The sequence below is a fragment of the Rhinolophus sinicus genome, chromosome 14 (genome assembly GCF_057876585.1).
Source record: "Rhinolophus sinicus isolate RSI-liver-muscle chromosome 14, RSI-T2T, whole genome shotgun sequence".
Lineage (NCBI taxonomy): Eukaryota > Metazoa > Chordata > Mammalia > Chiroptera > Rhinolophidae > Rhinolophus > Rhinolophus sinicus.
In genome coordinates, this window is record NC_142514.1 from 186,728,113 (window position 1) to 186,746,666 (window position 18,554).

The 18,554-nt window shown below is 57.6% G+C and overlaps 1 protein-coding gene across 3 annotated transcripts in view; it reads left to right on the top strand.

Annotated features, from left to right (window-relative positions):
* The first annotated feature begins 522 nt into the window (after window positions 1-522).
* The window catches only part of OSBPL5 (oxysterol binding protein like 5), a 56,964-nt gene continuing 38,932 nt past the window's right edge, over window positions 523-18,554 (top strand). Inside the window, exon 1 of one of the 3 annotated variants that reach the window (XM_019755662.3) lies at window positions 523-669. The gene's annotated coding sequence lies outside the window, so the exon portion shown is untranslated. The remainder of the gene's footprint in view (window positions 670-18,554) is intronic. The other 2 variants (XM_074336900.2, XM_074336899.2) reach the window with 2 other exon arrangements.

Below are 18,554 nucleotides of genomic sequence, written 5' to 3' on the forward strand. Positions count from 1 at the left end.
GGAGAAACGGACAGGAGAAAATCTGCAGGAGATTGGGCCTTTAGCTAAAGCATCCGAGAAACCTGGGGTGTGACATGGGTCTGACAAGGACCAAGGGTCACCTTTCTGGTGTCCCTCTTGTGCTCTTGTGGCTTCTGTAACTGGGGGGAGAAATGGTGACAGTTTCTTGGGCTCAGAAAGAGAGAGGGGGAACCCCACACTATGGCTAGGGTGCGCTGAATGGCGTGTATACGTCTGTGACCATGGCACTCTCCTGCACCTCTAAACATGAGAACCCCTAGAAGCTGATTCCACTGGCCACCAATTGCCCTGCCCAGCCTCCTGCCCCTTTTCAGGGGAGTGTCCCCAACCGCCCTGTGGCCACCTCCGCATGCCCTTCTCGGTGTGCGTGAGCTCCAGAGAGCGCCAGCGAGAGGGGGGGGTGAGGACAGGCCAGTTGCCCCTCAGGGACTGGGGTCCCTGGAGCGCCCGGTCCGGCGCGGTCAATCCCGCCCGGGTTTTGCGGCCGCCGCGCCCTCCTCCCTCCTCTCTCCTCCGCCTCCCGCCTGCCCGCTCCCTCCCTCCCTCCGCTAACGCGTTTGGATCAGTCTTCTGGCATTTCCTGCAGCGGGGCCGCGCCGCCAGCTGAGCCCCCGCGCGCCGGGCCCAGCGCCCCGAGCTCACCGCACGGTAGGAGCGCGGCGGGCGGGGATCCCCAGGAAGGGGGCCGGAGGGATCCGCGAGGGACCTGGCAGGGGCCTGGAGAGGGGTCCCGAGAGGCCGAGGCGGAAAGGGCCCGGAGCGTCCAGCGGGCCGCTGGCGGCCAGCTCCGGGGATCAGGGGAGCCCCGCGCCGCAGCGCCCGGACCCCAGGGACTGGGACGCAGCCCCGCGGACCGCGACAGTGGCTGGCGCTGCGGGTCTCGGCCCCGGCCTGTCGCGCCAGGAGCCTGGGGTGGCGCGGGGACCGTCCCAGGCGAGGGCGGGTTGGGGCGCGGGTGGGGCCCTGGTGTGGGAGCGGCGCGCGCAGCCCGGCTCCCCACTTGGTGCGGCTTGAAGGAGTAGGGACTTGAAGGTGTGGCTGGGTCGTCGGCCTCGAGTAGCCAGGTCTGTGCCCCAGATGAGCTGACCCCGGGGTCCAGCAGGGGAGGCGTGTGCGAGGGGCCGGGCGGAGGAGCGGGGTTGCTGCGTCTGGACCCGGCCTGCGATCTGGGCTAGTTCCACAGAGAGAGCCTGCGTGGGCTGAGGGGAGGACTCTTGCCCTCGCCCAGCAGCCACAGCGTCCATCTCTTAGGCCACTGACCCTCTATAGATTTGGAGCGTCAGGAATTGCTCTGGGGACATGAGTTTACAGGAGGGTCGTGTGCACTTGAGCATTCCTGGAGGTTAGTGAAGCGTGGGACACGCTGTTGGGGCGGTCAGCAGCCCCTGGGGGCACTCCCCAGCCTGGGACCCCAAGCAGTGCCCTGGCCTCCCTCCCTCCTCCACTGGGATGTCTGCTGTCAGCAGCTGGCTGGGGGTGTGGACAGGTCCTTCCAGGAATGAGGTGGGCTTCTCTGCACCTCACCCACCCTAGGACTGGGCCAGGCCTGGCCTTGCCAAAGCAGCTAGTTGGATTTCTGCTCTTTTGTCATCTGGAGGTTTTACTCACTTGCTACTCTCTCTACACAAGGAATAATTGATATGTGTGTCTGTCATCTGCTTGAGCTCCTTCAAGATGCCTTTTACAGGTATACCTCTATGATTGTCCCCTGGGTACAGCCACCAGGACAGGGAATGTGGGCACTCAGGTTGGGCATGTATGCCCTTGGATTTGTGTACCCCAGGGGGATCCAGGGCCCAGACAGCAGAAACCCTGCCCTCCGCAGTAGCTGGCTGAGTGCACTGCCACTGCCTTTTTACCGCACTTCCGTGGTTGTGTTGCCTGGTGGTTCCTTGAACTTGACAAGCTTTGCAGGCAGCAGGGAGTTCAGGGGGCGTCTGCTGGCTCCCCTTCAAGCTTCGAACTCCAGAGCTGCAGATCCTTTTGTCTGCCTGCACGTGTGCGGGGCAGGCCCAGGGTGCCAGGGAGGCAGGCGCCCAGTGTGTCTGTCTGGTCTGTCTTGCCAGACTGTGTGTAGAAAAGGTGACAAAGCAGATGGGCCAGGCGAGGGCCTTGTCTTGGGGACACTGCTTGCAGATGTTGAGCCCTGGGCAGTATCTCCTGGATGCCACGTGGAGGCTCCTCCTCCCTGGGCCTGGGGGTCAGCTGGCCCGAGTTGGGCTGTGAATGGGTCAAGTCCTTGTTCAAGGTCCTCTCTGGGCCCATCCAGAATAGGAATGCAGCCCCTCCCCCCTTAGGAGGGCATTTACTATGCTGAGCATGTCCCCGATCAATTTCTGTCCAGAAATCTCTCCTCCTGGAAGCTTCCTGAGCAGTGATAGGAATCTGACATGCTACACGTGAGGGAGGGAAGAAAAGCTCCGTGACAAGACAGTGGTTTGAAGACTGTACTGTGTCTTTGGCAGCTGTTGTGGGGACTTGTGCTTTCTGCTGATTCTGTGTTTAAGCCGCGTTGGCGCCCGTACACACACACAGACAGTGTACAGGTGGAGGAGAACACACCCAAGGTGACAGAAGCTTGCCCCACCCCCATTCTCGTTCGTTGTTCAAGGGACAGGTGTTGAGCTGAGAAACTGCAGACCCAGCTCACAGTGATCCAGGTGAGGCCTGACCCCCTCGAAGCCCCGACTGGGACAGGGGGCTGTAGAGAACTGAGGGGGACAGAGTGCGTGCCCAAAGGGCACCAGTCATTTTGACATGAAGGGAGCTGTCAGGTGCTGTTCCCACAGCGGGGTCCCCAGACAGGTGGGTGGAACTGCCTGGCTGCTTTTGAGGGTGGCAGAGGAGCCAGGTGGACAACACTGTGTGTTGGGGGCCAGGTGTGGGGTGGTGCAGAAGGACAGGCTGCAACCTCCCGCAAGTGTGCTGCTTTGGGAGGTTCTTGTGCCCCTCACGGTCGTCACAAAAGAACAGAGTCTTGCTTTGCTCCCAGATTTGCCCCATGACCCACCGAACCTGTGGGTTGAGGAAACAGCTTACGAGGGGAGGGTGAGCTCTCTGAGGGTTTGCAGCTGGCCTCTGCCCTGGCCCATTGTACCTTTCACCGTGCTGGCTGCTCACTGGGAGGTGAGTGAGCAGATAGTGGAGCTGCTCAGGGGACGGTGTGGTCGGTCCAGCGCAAAGAAGTCAGACTTTGGATCTTGCTGTTCTCTTAGCATCACAGTTGTTCCTGGCCAGGACCCCTGGGAGCGTGTGCACAGTCTGTGAAGTTGGCTGGTGCTGGTTCTTGGCCAAGGAGAATGAACCCAACTCTGTGCTCAGGACCTGCCTGATGGAAAGCCAAGTCTTGGGGTGGGGCGAGGGGGCGGAGAGAGGGGTGGGCAGACACAACACTGACTCCCCCTGGCTTTGAGCTCTTTGTCCAGCTCAGTGGCTGAGGAATAAGCCACTCAAGGGAAGGAGTGTCACAGGACTGAGATCGGGGGCGGCCTGGACATGCTTCAAAGGCCCCCAAGTAGGGAACCTCTGTAACCAGGATCACAGACCTGAGGGTTGCGAGAAGGGGGTGCTTGGTGGCCAGTGGGAGGGGCCTTGAAACCGCCTGGCCAGGCCCCTGGGGAGGTGAAGGGTCAGCAGAGAATTGCCAAGGTTATCTGGGTTGTGGAGCCAGTGAGGGACAGTCCCCATTGCTCAGGGCGCGAGCCTGCTTGGCCAGCTCTAAGGGACCTGGTGTACCCTCAGGGCTCTTGCCAATCTCAGAGCCAATGCTTCACCCAGCGTCCCAAGCCTGCCTCACATCCACTCTCCTGCAGCCTCCTGCAGCTTTTGCCTGGAGGACCATACTAGCCATCCAACAGGCACTCCATTCTGGCCCCTTCTGGTCCTTCCCCAGCCAGCAGCCAGCATGATCTTTAAAAATACAAGCCACATCACATAACTTACCCACTTAGAGTCCTTTGTGATTCTCACTGATCTCAGAATAATTCCAGACTCCTTTCCATGGCCCACAGGGCCCTGTGCACCCTGGTCTCTGCCCACCTGTCAGCTGTCCCACCTCCAAGCTCATGCTCGTGGACATCCAGCCCCAAGCCCGCTTTTCCTACCCCAGGGCCTTTGCACTCCATGTACCCTCTATCTAGGGCGCTACTTCAGAGTTCAACTCTGATGTCACTTCTCTGAGAGACCCTCTGTGCCTGACTAAAGTGCCAATTCTAAGGTAGCTGTGTTTTGTTTTCTTAGGAGCATTGATCCACATCTGAAATTATCTCCCTGTGTAATTGAAAGATTGAATATGGAGAAAGCAGCTGGACCAGAGCCAGGCCCACAGCAGGCGCTGTTAGCACAAGTGGTCATTGTTAACTTTTTGCCTGAATGTCTGCTCAGGGCTGGGTTCCTGGGGCCTGGCGCATACGTAGTAGGTGCTCTGTGCGCGTGTGAAGTTGTAGAATTGTCTTTGCCCACGGAAGTCAGTGGCTTGAGACTGGATGCCCCCTCCTGCACTCCCTTCTCCAGCTCCCAGGAGACCTGACCAGCTCATTCCCTCCTGCGGAGGACGCATTGCAGCCCTTCCCACGGTCCTGTCCTTCCTGAATTAGAAAAGGAGTGTGCCACGTGGCTAACCTGGGAGGACTGCCTGACATTTCATCTGGGGAGGAGGTGGGCTAAATTCCCAGCCCTGGCCCTGGGAGGCTGGGAGGCTGAAGGGGAAGCCCCACAACTGAAAGACACCGATCTAGTAATGCAAACAGGTTTTTACAAGCTTAATGAGAACATGGGGAGGAAATTTGGGGACACCCTATCCACGGCCGCTGGCCAGGCTGCCCCTGTGACCAGCCAGTGGTCACTTTCCCTTGTCCAAAGCCCCGGGAATTTGGAAACCGGGTGTAGGCCACGCTGTGCTGTCAGAGACAGGTAAGTCCCCAGGAAGGCAGAGGGAGACCATGGCTGGCAGGGAGGAAATGGGCCAGGCCCAGAACCAGGAGGGAGCACAGCTTCTCTGTCCTCTGCTGCCAGCAGGCAGGGGCTGCGCCTTTGTCCCTTCCCTTGCTGGCTGGGCCAATAGTCACATCGGTTTTCAGCAGCTTCCTCGAGGGGAAGGGTGTTCTTCGCCAAGGGGAGGGAGCGAGGAGGGGGCATTGGTGAGCCCACCTATTGGGGTGAAGATGGACGAGGTGTGGGGAGGTCGCTTAAGAGACCAGGGCTGTGCAATCGGGGAAGGGCAGGATGGTGAGGTGGGGGAGAACCCTTGGCTGTGCTGCGGAGGGGCAGGGTATCTCATGCCTGCCTATTGGGGTGAATGCGGCAGAGGGTCCATTGATGAGCCCGCAGGGTGCGCTGGCGGAAGGATATGTATGCCGGGCTATTGGGATGAATGCAGCGCATAGTCACTTAAAGGGCCGGGGTCTCTGCTAGTACTAGACGTGCTGCTGCTTCGCCATCTGCCAGGTCGGCTTCTGGTGGCTGTGCGTTTGGCCTTCCATCGTTGTCGTGGGAGAGCCCCTTCCCCAGGAGGCCAGAGGAGGGGGCCAAAGGGGTGACCAGTGGGCGCCTGAGCAGCTGGGATGGGAAGACCAGGTTCCCACCCCACCCCCAGTAAGTAGTCACGCAAATGCAGCTGGATGCAGCCCAGAGCGGGGCTGAGGTCCGCGGACTCGGAGGACTTGAACCATCACCAGGGGAACCGGCGGGACATTCCCGGGGTCAGAGAGCCCAGGAGAGAGGTAGTTTGTCCTTACTTATTGCTGTGTCTGTGGAATGTTGGTTGTTATGCCTCTGCTGATTTCTCAGAACAGAGGCAGCAAGCGTCCCGACCTCATTGGACTGAGGGGAGGGGAGTGTCATAGTCTTCTCGTTTGCCACCTGTTCCCAGTCACCCTTGGGGTGATGCCCCAGGGCCTGGGGGCCCTTGCCAACCTGGTCCTCCCATGGGCCATGGGGTTGTGAGATCCTCACCCCAACCCTGGGAGACAGGGGCGGGGTTAGGGGGAGTCCTACCTCTGCCAGGTGGAACCTACGGGTGGGCGTGGCCGGGGATGGCGGGGCCAGGGAGGGCGTGGCCAGAGCCCTTGAGGCTCAGGAGCTCTGTTTCCACATCTCTGCAATGGGCCCTTGAACGAGGCCCTCCCTGCGGTCTCTGGGGGAACACGCAGCCGTCCCCCGAGGAACAGGACAGGCTGTCCTGCATAGTCAGCTGCTGGAGAAGAGCTCGGACCCCTGCCAGCTGGGCCTGTGCTGAGCTGGGCAGTGAGGTGGCTGAGCTAGGCCCCCAGTGCGCTCATATAGACCTGGGGCTGAAGGATGGGAGAGAGGCTGGGCCAGGGCCCAGGGGGTTGGTGGTGGCCCAGGTCACAGTGCATCTGGAGGCCTGGCCAGGGAAAACGTCCCGTGGGTCCTTTACCTCCTCCACCTGCATTTCCCTGTCTGTAGATCAGGCCACCGCAGTCCCATGAGAAGTCATCAGCTGGCCTCACCTATGCATTGGGTGGGCGTCAGCAACAGGCTGGTGACTCTGGCATAGTTCCTTGTGGCTCAGGAACCAGACCTCCTCCTTAGCCCAAGGCCAGGTGCACGGTGGGGCCTCAAGGGTGCTGGGGAGGGGAAGGGGAGCTGGGACTTTGCATTAAAGCCCAAACCTGAGCCACAGGTGTAGTGAGGACCCCACCCCCACCCCCAGGACTGAGAGCTCCTCCCCCAGCTGACCTTTAGAACTCCCTGCCTCCTGGGTGAACACTGAGCCTCAGGAAGGGCCCCCACAGAGCCTCTGCACACCCTCGTGTTTCATTCTCTGGACTCGGAGCATGTGTAAACTCCCACCTGAGCCCTCCTGCTGCCCCTCCCAAACACAAACTGAAGGTCGAGGTCAGCCCAGGGCTCACAGGGTCTGCCCGACTCCCCCCGGAAAGAATGGCAGGGTCACTGTGCTGCCCTCACTGTGCCTAAGTCTCCCCAGCTGTAAGGCCCCGCCTAAGGCTCCCCAACTCCTGACATCCTGTGTTCCACACCCCCTGGCCACACCCCGGAGCAGGGGCGTGGGGAGAAGCACAGAAGCCCAGGGCCCCTACTCATTGCCTGAGACCAGGGTTCTCCAGAAGCCTGGGGTCCCCAGTGCCTGCCCTTCCAGCTGTGTTGTATCCTGAAGATACACGTCAAGTTTTATATGGAAAAAAGTTTCCACTAATTTTAAAGAGTTTGAAAGCCATGAGACTGAGTGGTTGGAAATCTGTTTCCCCTTAGTCCCTCCCTCTCAGGCACCCACACATGACCCTGACAGTTTCCTTAGTGTCTCTAAAGCTGCCTCATCTGTTGGCCTGCGTCGGCGGCAAGTCCAGCCTGCTGCTGGAGAGAACGCCCGCTTTCCCTCCCCCTGCCTTCCTGCGGTCCTGAGTGGGACAGGGAGAGGGCTTTCCAAACCCGAGAAGCAGGCCACCCACCTGCACCAGCCTCGCATAAGCACCCTGTAGGACCGCGTGCCACCTCGTGGCGTCCTCCACCCCCTTGTCCTGGAGCAGAGGGACAGAGCAGCCCACTTTGAAGGGAGCCCAGCCAGGCTCCTGCAAGGGAGCAAAGGGGGCCCTGCTCCAAGACCTCGAGTTGAGGGCATATGCACCAGGTATGAGGCCGCCAGCTGCTAGCATCCCACCCGCACAGCCCTGCCCTGTGTGCCACCCTGCAGCTTTCTGTCCAGTACAGACCCTCCCTGGTGGTGGGTACCCACCATCAGCACAGCCAGTGCCCATCCTGCAGGAGAAACTTCCTGCTTCCACTGGCAGGACAGGCTGGGCTGGTTTGTCCTTCTTCTGAGCAGAAGGCAGTGAGTTCCGCAGCTCTCCCAGTTTACCGGGCTCACTCTGTTATGAACCTCTGGGTGAAAAGGGTGAGAGCCACCCTGGCTTTGGGTCCTGGCCTGTGCCTCTGTGCCTTCACATATGCTGTTCCCAGGCCTGGATCACCCTTCCTCCCAGTCTGTTTGGTGCGCTGACTCAGCACCCATATCAGGGTGGCACTTAGTGGGCATGTGGGGAGTACCAGACATTTGGAGAACTCGGCCCCTGGCCCAGCACCTTCTCTGTGGAGCCTGTCTCTTCAGGGTGACCTTGCGTGAGCCTGCCTCACCCCTCTCGGCCTCTTCCCTGCTTCTTATGAGTGGGTCTCCTGCTGCTGCCAAGTTCTGATACTTGCTGCCTGAGCCTGCTCCTCCTTTCCACTTGCTGGGGAAATGTCACTTGGTTTTCCTGGTGGGTCAATTAGCTGCTGCAGCTGCTGTTTGTTTGGTTTGGGTGTTATGTTTATGCAGAGGCAGGCAGCTCTCTGGAACTCATTAAGCCGGATGCCCTGGTCTGTAACAGGGCCCTGGGAGAAGGGCTCCTGTCTTCCTGTGGGGGCTCCATGGAGTGACCCTGTAACCCCATGGATGCCCAGAGGCAGTAGTTAGAACATGGCTCAGCAGTCTGCAAACCAGGCAGGAATGCCCTCAGTTCAGACACTTCACTAGCCAAGGGGCCCTGAGCAAGTCCTGTAAGCTTCAGGCCTCAGTTTTCTCATCTGTGAAATGGGCCTTCACAGAGCTGCCCCACGGTGAGTGCTGGATCCCACTGGCCCAGGGTCTGGTTTATGCTCCGTCAAGCCACTAACCTCTTTGAGCAGGAAGAAACCATCTCTTTATCACTAATTAAAAGTGTGATTAATGATTAATGGCTGTGAAAGATCTAAACACAGGAACCACTCGAAAGAATAAAGCCGACCCCACTTTGTCAAGGCCCGGACCTCTGGCTGTTTCTGCTTCAGGTCTCTGAGCCGAAAACTCCCGGGCGCCCCTGAGCACCCGCCCTGCGCCTCCATGTCACCCTCCTTCCCGGAGGGTTTCCAAGCCCACGTTCCCAGGCCTGTTTTTGTGCTTTTACTATATATGGATGAAGCCACAAACAAATGCAGGCTCCCTTGGCTTGGGTACAGATGTGACATGACTGCTGATGTTCCGTCCGTCTCCCGTCTTGTGCCTCACCATTGAGGAGTGGCAGACACATTGCAAAGTGTCGTGCGGTTCTGAGTGACTCGTGCTTTTTCATTTTCCGCACTTTACATAAATATGTCACAGCGTGTGTCCCTTCTCCTGCGCATTCAGGGAGTTTGCATTTTATTCCTGGTGCACGTGGCTAGGTGCTCCTCTTGGGTGTCAGCCTGCAGTGGGGGTTTTGGGGTCCCAGAGTGCACAAGTGGATGTGGCCAACAGTGGCTGTTGATGCCCCGGCACACGTGGGGGGCAGTCGGCCTTTCCCTAAGCGGATGGGGTAGAAGGATGCAGTGAGTGTGGAGCTTAAGTAACAGAGCTTCGGGCACAGGGGTCTGTTTCTAGGACTCAGGCCCAAGGGGGGTAGGCAGGGGCCATGTCTCCTGGGATCAAGGTGCTATGTAGGGTCAAGAAGAACTTTCTTAGCAAGTCCATGGACTGTCCTGGCCTTGGAGGCCCACGCGCTCGCTGCATCTGTCCTCTGTCCTTGGGAGAGATCACAGGCTCTCGCCTCCCCCCAAGAGAGAAGTCTCTGGGCTACAAGCAGAACAGCTGCTCCCAAGGGCACATGACACAGAGGTGTTTGCCAGGGTCCCCCAGCGGTCTCTCAGTGGCCAGCACATTTGTTGTTTAAAAACAAAAAGCATCTATAACAGGGTGACTAGAGTGGGTGACACTGTATTGGATAATTGAAATATGCTAGGAGAGCAGAATTGAAATGTTCTCACCCAGGAAGAAACCAAAAGGAAAACCTGCGAGGTGACGGATGTGCTCATTAAACCGATGGGGGGAGTCTTTTCACAGGTGTACGTACATCAAAGCATCGCCTTGTACACACTTTAAATATCTCACAATTCATTTTATTCCTTGGTAGAGCTGAAAACACTAGGCTGAATCTGAGACAGCAGGGGTCCAGGGTGGGGTCTGGCTGATGCTTCTGCAGGTTCTGCTCAGAGCTAGTTAGAGCGCAGTGGCCCCAGGTTGAAAACACACAGGGCCACTGTGTCATAGGCAGGCCCGGAGAGGTGCATATGGCCAAGTCCCAGACCTCGGTATTTGCACTCACTTGTTGGGTGGAAGCAGAACTGTTGGCAGGAGCTGCTGTCTGGTTGTCTGGTCCCCCAGGGCATGGGTGCAGAGCCCATCAATGACATGGTGCTCTGGGCCACGCTGGAGAGTGTGGACAGCACCCAGCTGGGAAGTGGCCCAGGCAGGACTGGAGCCCCCGTGCTGGCCATCCGTCCTGGGAGAGGAACCTCGTCTCCCCATTCCTCTGGGTGTGACCAGAGAGATGTCCCCTTCTCCCAAGGGTATATGGTGCTGACACAGCATCTCGAGGAGGCCTGCTTGTGTGAGCCTGTCAGTCAGCTGCTGTGACAAAGTCCCACAGAGCAGGGGACTTAAACAACAGACACTCGCTGTCCCCAGTCCTGGAGGCTGGAGTCCAAGAGCCAGGTGTTGGCAGGGCTGGTTCTGAGGCCTCTGTCCTCGGCGTGTAGACGGCCTTCTTCTCCCTGTGTCCCCACATGATCGTCCCTCTGTGTGTGTCTGCGTCCTGATCTCCTCTTATAAGGACCCCAGTTATATTAGATTACATCCCACCACAATGACCTCATTTTACCTTGATTAGCTCTTTAAAGACCCCATCTTCATCCAGTCACATTCTGAGGTGCTGGGGTTAGGACTTCAGTACGTGAGCTGGACACAGTTCAGCTCGTCACAGTGGATAAGGGAGCGACCTTATCCAGGGCCTTCCCACAGGCCTCCCGCACACACGGCAGGAAGACCCATCAGTGCATCTCCAGGCTGTGATTCTGTCTTTATGTCCCTTGAGGATCAGACATTTGCAAGGAGTAAAATATGGATGTGGTCAGAGGCTTTCTTTTGTGCCCATGAATGTGTGGAAATGCTTTCAGATTTCAGTTCCTCAAACTTGACTGTTTTATACCTGCCTAGGCACCCTGGCTCAGCAGCATTTCCTACGCCAGGACCTGGGATGGAGCCTAGAGGCCCACAGCGTACACGACTCACGCAGTCCCGCAGCCGGGCTTCCTAGGTCTGCTCCAGTCAGACAAGCCATCTTTCTGCCATCAGGCCTGCTGTTCATGGGTCCATCCCCCTCGCAGGGCTGCCCGTTCTTGGTCCAGCATCGCAGGCCCAGATCTGCTTCCTCAGCTCCATTGCCCACGGGTCCTGTCTAGCAAACGCTCCCGCCTCAGTGGCCGGTTGAAAACCAAATGTGGCCTTTCCTTCAGGCTAGTGGAGAGAGGGGACGCTGCCCAGTGGACCACTTTCTCCAAAGCTCACAGGCCTTTCTGTGCCAGCACCTGTGTGCTGTGTCCTGAGAGCCGGCCGAGTCTGTGCTCCTGGCCTGCACACCAGAATGCCAGCTGGTGTCCCCCCAGGGGTCGTTGCCCCTGGCTGTTACCAGACTTGTCAGGTGCCCGCTGTGGGCCATCCCTGGTGAGGCCGTGCAGAGTGTACTGTAAGGAAGAAGGGGACCCCAGGGGTAACAGGCAGGCTGACTTTATGTGGGTTCCGACGTGGAGCCTCCCCTACCCTGAGCACTCCTGAGAACTCCAAGTGCAGTTTAAAAAAGGGGGCCTCCTTCCGTGCAGAGGGGGTATCCATCCCTCATTCTTGGTGCCACCAAGTGGGTCCCTTGGGAGCTTCCACACTTGGGGCCACCACCGACCCTGCTGGGGGCTCCGCCAGCTCATGCTGCTGTCTGAAGGAGCTGCAGCCAGGCTTGTGGTCATTTTTAAACCACCATTTAGCAAATGACAGGATGAAGACACAGGCAAATGACTGTCCCTCCACCCTGTTTATTATTTTTAAAACTGTGTCTGCTTTTCAGTTTATTCTTAAACTTAAAAGCACAAGGAACATGCTGTTTATCTCCAGGGTGCCTGTTCCCCCCGACGTGGCCATTCGTCACTTCCCAGACCGAGCCTGGAGACTGAAGCCACCAGCCTGGCCCCAGCCGGCCTGCTGGAGCACAAATAACCCCACAGGTTGTGTGGCCCTCAGGGACCCCCTCCTTCGGGCCATGGGGGGCTGTCACTGACGGGGGCAGCTTATCCCTCTAAGCACCAGACCTCTAGGAATTAGTACCACATTCAGTGGAAATCTTTCCAAAATGCATCTCACACATATATAAACACACACACACAGACACACACATACACATATGCACACACACATACACACACATGCACACACATATACATACACATACATACACACATATACACACATGATGCCTTTCAACCTTGAAGTGTAAATAGAAATAATTTAACCTTTTTCCTGGTAACTTGGGTCATTACAATTAATTTTAATAATGATAAACATTTTATTAAGGGCTTTTAAAATGACATATCTCCTTTTTTGTTTTTTTAATATTTTACACTCTGGCCCTTTTTTTCCCCCCTCTTTTTTTTATTGGGGAACAGTGTGTTTCTCCAGGGCCCATCAGCTCCAAGTCATTGTACTTCAATCTAGTTGCAGAGGGCAGAGCTGAGCTCCAAGTCCAGTCACCAAGTCCAGTCACCGTTTTCAATCTTTAGTTGCAGGGGGCGCAGCCCACCATCCCATGCAGGAATTGAACCAGCAACCTTGTTGTTGAGACCTGGCGCTCTAACCAACTGAGCCATCCGGCTGCTCCTTTGGCAGCTCAGCGGCAGCTCATTGTCTTCAATCTAGTTGCGGAGGGCGCAGCTCACTGGCCCATGTGGGAATCGAACCGGCAACCCTGTTGTTCAGCGTTTGCACCCTAACCAACTGAGCCATCCGGCCCCCTGACGTATCTCCTTTAATCTTTCAAACAGCCCTATGCAGTCAGTTCTGTTAGCATCCCCATTTTGCAGATGGAGACCCTGAGGCTCAGAGAGGTGAAGAAACCTGCCCGAGCTCACATGTGGTTTCCCATGGATGACACTGCTGTGACACCGTGAAACACTGCAGGGCTGTTTGTCCCTGTACTAAATGGCCCCAGACTCCTTTTCTTAAACTTGTTGTTGGATGGGTTGTCAGTTATTGCCTTTCTTAAAAAAAAACAACTTGTTTCTGCTTCAGGTCCACGCTTGTCTAGGAAACCAGAGGAATAAGATGGTTAGAAATGTGTGCAAACCAAGAGTGAGTAGGTGCTGAAGGTCTGTCAGCAAGTCCGCTAACGACATGTTGCGTGATGCCTAATTTGACTACTAGAGGCTTTGTTCCTGCCTTCTTGGCCGTGTTGTGCATTCCCGGGTGGAATCTGGTAGGGATCCTCATGGTTCCTAGCAATTGCCAGTGGGTATCGAGGACCCACTGGAACCCAGACCTTCGGGTGTTGTACAGGCATCCGGCCTGTGCAACCTCAGGACAAGCTGAGAGGGGCCTGGCAGTGCCACTTTCAGGTATGGAGCTAGGGCTTAGAGACGGGCCGAGCCTGCCTGCTCAGTGAGCGACAGAGCCCCAGCTAGTCCCAGAGCCAGGGCTCCAGATAAATAGTGAGAAACAGGAAGGGAAGGAGAGAGAGGGCTGCAGAGTAAGAGGCTTGAAGGGAAACATTTTCAAGTGGGCAGAACGCAGGCAGGACGCTGGGGCCACAGCGTGGATGATGAAACCGTACAGGAGGAGGAGGTGAGCGTTTTGGGGGTTCGTCCTGGAGGGCAGGCAGGGCTGTGTCTGTGACGCACCCGATGGACTTCTGGAGTGGCTGGACAGCTCTGGTGTTTGACCTGGATGGTGCTTGTGGAGTGTTTGTCTAGAAAAGCTCGTGAACCCAGACGTCTGTGTGGTTTGCTGCATTTACATTTTATTTTATAATAAAAGAAGCTTTTAAAAGAAGCCACTCTGGGTGCAAGCCCGGGAATGGGAACTGACAACCAAGGCCTGGTCCTGCTCTCAGGCGAAGGTGGCACAGGGGCCTCACTGGCCAGGACAGGCCCCACCCTCCGAGCTGCAGCATCTGGCCTTTTCAGAGCAGCTTTCAGAGTTCAAAGACCGCCTTTGCGGTTTTGCTAAGTCCAACACCACCCATTATGTTATTTTAAAACATGGTTCGTTAAATCCACTCGCTTAGTTTTACTTAAGTAAATGTATTTCTGAGAGAAACTTGACATCGTTGCTGCAGTTACAAAATCATCACCGCTTGTAATAAATAGCAGGTAACTATAAAAGTATGCACTGCGGAAAAAAAAAAGCATGGACTAAATTGTAGCACTGGGGTGCCCCGCCCATCATGAGCTCATTTGTCTGCTGTAGCTTTGCGCCCCGAGGCCGCCCCACCCAATAAGCAGAAACCAGCAGTGATGGAGCTAGAAGGCAGATAAGGACCGAGTCACTTTTCCTGACTTAATCGGAAGGCTGGAAAGGGATTTTAAAAGAAGAGGTCCTTTCTCCCTGGGATGACTAATGCTGCCCTGGGTCACACAGCAGTGTCCGGTGTCTGCCCACGTGTCGGGAAACTCAGGTGATGTGCACATTCTGATGTGGCTCCGGAGGCAGAGGGGGCCTTCAGTGGCCCACTGCAGGGGCTTGGAGAGCTGACCTCCAGCCAGGAACTGGCGGAGTGGGACAGAGAGCCTGCCTCTGAGACTGGGTAGTGACCTCAGTGAAGGGCTGTCCGGGCCCCGCAGTGCAGTGTTGCTCTGTTACCTGGAGACCCCTTCCCAGGGGACAGACTGACATCTGCTGAGCCGTGGACTGTTCGGGGAGGAGCAGCCAGTTTGTCTGTTGATGTATGCCAGGACCGTGTGCTCAGCGGCACGGCTGGGAGGGGTGTGTGAGGCTGTACCCTGGCCCCCGCTCATGGCAGGGGCGGCTTTGGACGTGTCCCCTCCTGGCAGGGTCATCACTCCGCCCTCATCAGCTTCTGGTTCCTCCTGGGCTGCGATGCTCTCAGCTGAACCCAAGGAGGGAACCTGGGAAGAGAACAGCTAGAATTGCATCATATGTGTTTACCTGGGAACCAGAAAACATTCTTTGTAAAGAGCCATCTCAAAAAAGGAAAGAAGAAAAAGTTCCATCTGTTTCCTGGGGCCTTGGGACTCGGGCTCCTGAGGGCAGCTCCTTGCTGCCTGTCTGTGCTGGGAGCAGTTCTGGGTACACCCCAGAGTCTTGAAGCCGCTTTCGGCCCAGACCTGGCACTGTTTGTGCCGGCACCTGGCACTCACCACACTCGGCAATGCCCAGGACCCAGGCTGGCCCTGTGCCCTAAGCTGCCTGGCCAGGGCAGTGACCACCGGTTGACACGTCAGTGAGAGGTGAGTTGTTTTGATGATAAAAGAGGGAGCAGAGGCACCCTCACCTTGAGGAGAGCACAGCTGGGTGCTGAGCAGGGGCTGTGGGGCGTGGGGACCCGCTGGTGGTCAGCTCTGGGTGGCACCCCGCTTCACTTCACGTTGATGGGCTGCCCCCTGGGAGATCAGAGGATGGAAAACTCAGAGCCTGGGTGAGGCGACCATGCACACTCACAAAACTGGGTAAAAGTGCCTGCTGCTGTGTGATGATGCACTATTCCCAAACTTGGGGACTGGCCATGTTGCAGCCCAATGGGGCAGGAGAGGTCCGAGGAGCAGAGTCTGGCAGTGTTGATGACAAGGGAAGGGGATCACGAGGGGCCACAGTTTCGTGGGTGCTGCAGCCTCATCTGTGCCAAGCATGCCACTGTGTTTCCTTTTCAGGCCGCCCAGCAGGGTAGGACACTTGGATAAGGTGGTGTGAGAGGCTGACCACCCCCTGCCCCCGTGGGAGCGAGGGAGGCATCCCCGGCCCTGGCTGCCAGCCTCTCCTGGGTTCCGGCGTCGGGGGCCTCTGGGGTGGGCCTGTTGACCTGCGGGAGGGCTGTTGTGAGTGGCATATGCCCTGCCTGGCCGAGAGAACCATGTTCTGCCTGCAGCCTCTGAGAGTGCCCATTGCTAAGACCCAGGGCCGAAGGGTCCCACACGCGGCTCTGCTGTGTGCGAGGACCCGGGCTGGCTGGGTGACCAGGGGCTGGAGGCTGCAGCCCCAGAGGGCAGGCCGCTCGCAGTGGCCACTCAACTCCTGTCCCTGCCTATCCCCAGATGCCTCTGAATCTGAACCACCTTCTACCTCCAGCCTCCCCGTCCCTTGAGGGTCCTCTGGCTTAGCCCTGTTTGAGCCTCTGATCCAGCTGGCTGCCACCTTTCCAGGGTCCTCAGAGACCCCTCACTTGCTCTCCGTCTTTTAAACTCGGAGCCTTGTTTGGGGCATGGGACTCTAATGTGTGAATTCTACTCTTGCTTGGAGGCTTTTATGAAATCCTTCCTTTAAAAAGCCTTCAAGAGAAAGCGTTAAGCCCGTCCTTTTTCACTCACCCTGGAAAATGTCAAAAGTACACAAAGGCAGAGAGGATGGTGGAGCCGAGACCCCTCGATGCCCCGCTGTCTCAGAAGCCACCCACCACGGCCGCATCTCACCCCGAGCACCCATGTAAAATAGCCCCCTGTGCTCACCTCCTTCCTCCCCCCCACGTTTCCCTTCTTTTGACACCCGACTTTATAGCTGTCAGAGGGGAGACGTCTGGAGGGGCAGAGCGTGTGTCAGGGAGAGAGTGGTGGCTCCCCACAGTTTCCTTCCAGGTCTGTGCAGGGTCCCAAGACAGGGTCCCATGACCGTCCATGCCCATGGCCGGTGTGCCATTGCTGGAAAACAGAAGGCAGTGGGGAACGTTCTGGAAGGTCACACCCCAGCCTCCCTTTGTGATGTTGGAAGCTCTTGGTAGGATCAAGCCCACCGTCCCAGAGATGCGCAGGAGGGCCTCTGGGTGCCCTTTCCTCCCTGCCTGGCATCCCCCCGGTCTGTTCTTGGCCCCTCCGGCCTGCCCCAGGAGCAGCTCTGAAGGTAAAAGACAGGTCGCTTCTTCAGTCAGCCCAGTCTGCTTACTGAGCACCTAATGTATACACATCCTGCTCAGACCCCCGGAAGCATTCAGTAGCACCTACAATTTGCAGAGCACTGGCTGAACCCTGGGGGCCCAGGCAGGCAGGACCCCATCCTCTCCCTGCCCTCGGGCCACCCTTGGGCCACCTGCCCCTTGTAAGATGTCTTCTCCCACATCTCCGGGCAAGAGCCCCTTTCATCCCCGAGGGGTGCAGCACCTCTCACTTCTCCTCACTGGTCTTCAGCTGATGGCTCTCCTGGGTACATTTTCTGACAGAAATAGGAACGCAGGCTCCTTGGGGACACTCAGACGGGCCGAGAAGGCCCTCGTCACACCACTGGCTTACATGCACACAGGTGTCGACAGTCTGTGTGCAGATAGTACCGAGCCCCCACGGCCAGCTCCTGACTCCGTGCCTTCCGGAGCGCCCTTCCGTTACCAATGCGGAGCTCAGTGGCCCTTTGCGTGGCCTCGGTCAGCGGTCAGTGTTCCGCCCACACCCACCCGCTGATGGGCGTTTCCTCTCTTGTAAATAACAGCACAGAGCGCACCTTGCCCCACAGGTCTCTTCACATTAATACTGATTCCACGGGACATCATTCCCCCATAGTAACGGGGTGTCGTCTCCCATCGTAACGGGGTGTCGTCCCCCATCGTAACGGGGTGTCGTTGCCCCATCGTAATGGGGTGTCGTTCCCCCATCGTAACGGGGTGTCGTTGCCCCATCGTAATGGGGTGTCGTTCCCCCATAGTAACGGGGTGTCATCCCCCATCGTAACGGGGTGTCATTCCCCCATTGTAACGGGGTGTCGTTCCCCCATTATAACGGGGTGTCGTCCCCCCCGTAACGGGGTGTTGTTCCCCCATCGTAACGGGGTGTCGTTCCCCCATTATAACGGGGTGTCGTCCCCCCCTCGTAACGGGGTGTTGTTCCCCCATCGTAACGGGGTGTCGTTCCCCCATAGTTAAAGCATGCATGAGCTGGATGTTCTGATTCACATTCACAAACTACCCTCTGCCCTCGGTCCCTCCACAGGGTTGAGTGCAGACGGTATCCACCAGGGTGACCCACAAGGCACCAGGGAGCAGCCTGAAAGCAGGGCACTTCCCACTGACCCGCAGGCTATGGGCAGTAGCTGGCCCTGTTAAGGCAGCTCGAGGTCAAGTCAGGTTGACCTGCAGAGACAGGAGCTGTGCCCAGCCCTATGCCAGGCTCTCTGGGGACACAGAGTATAAGACACATTCAACCCAAGGGCCGCAGCCAAGTGCCTCTCCTTCCAGGCCTCTGCCAGGCTCACCTGGGCACCTCGGACCCTTGGGCTGCCCCAGCCCCTGGGCAGGCTGCCTGAGGCTCAGTCCCCCGGTGCCCTTGGGACTGCGTGAGTCACACACCTCATCACACATGCCCATTGTTGGTGTAAAAGTCACCTTTCCTGTAAGTCCCATTTCTTTCTTCCCACTTTGGAGCTGGAAGGAAGAGCTGAGTTCACCAAGCCCACCCCCCTGGTTTTGCCTTTGTGGGCTCTGGAGGGGGATTTCAAACACACTTCCCCGGTCAGGGAGGACCGCCTGGAAGGGGCGGTCTTGTGGCCTCGCAATGTGCAATGCGGGCTCCTCCCACACGCAATGATCCAGGAG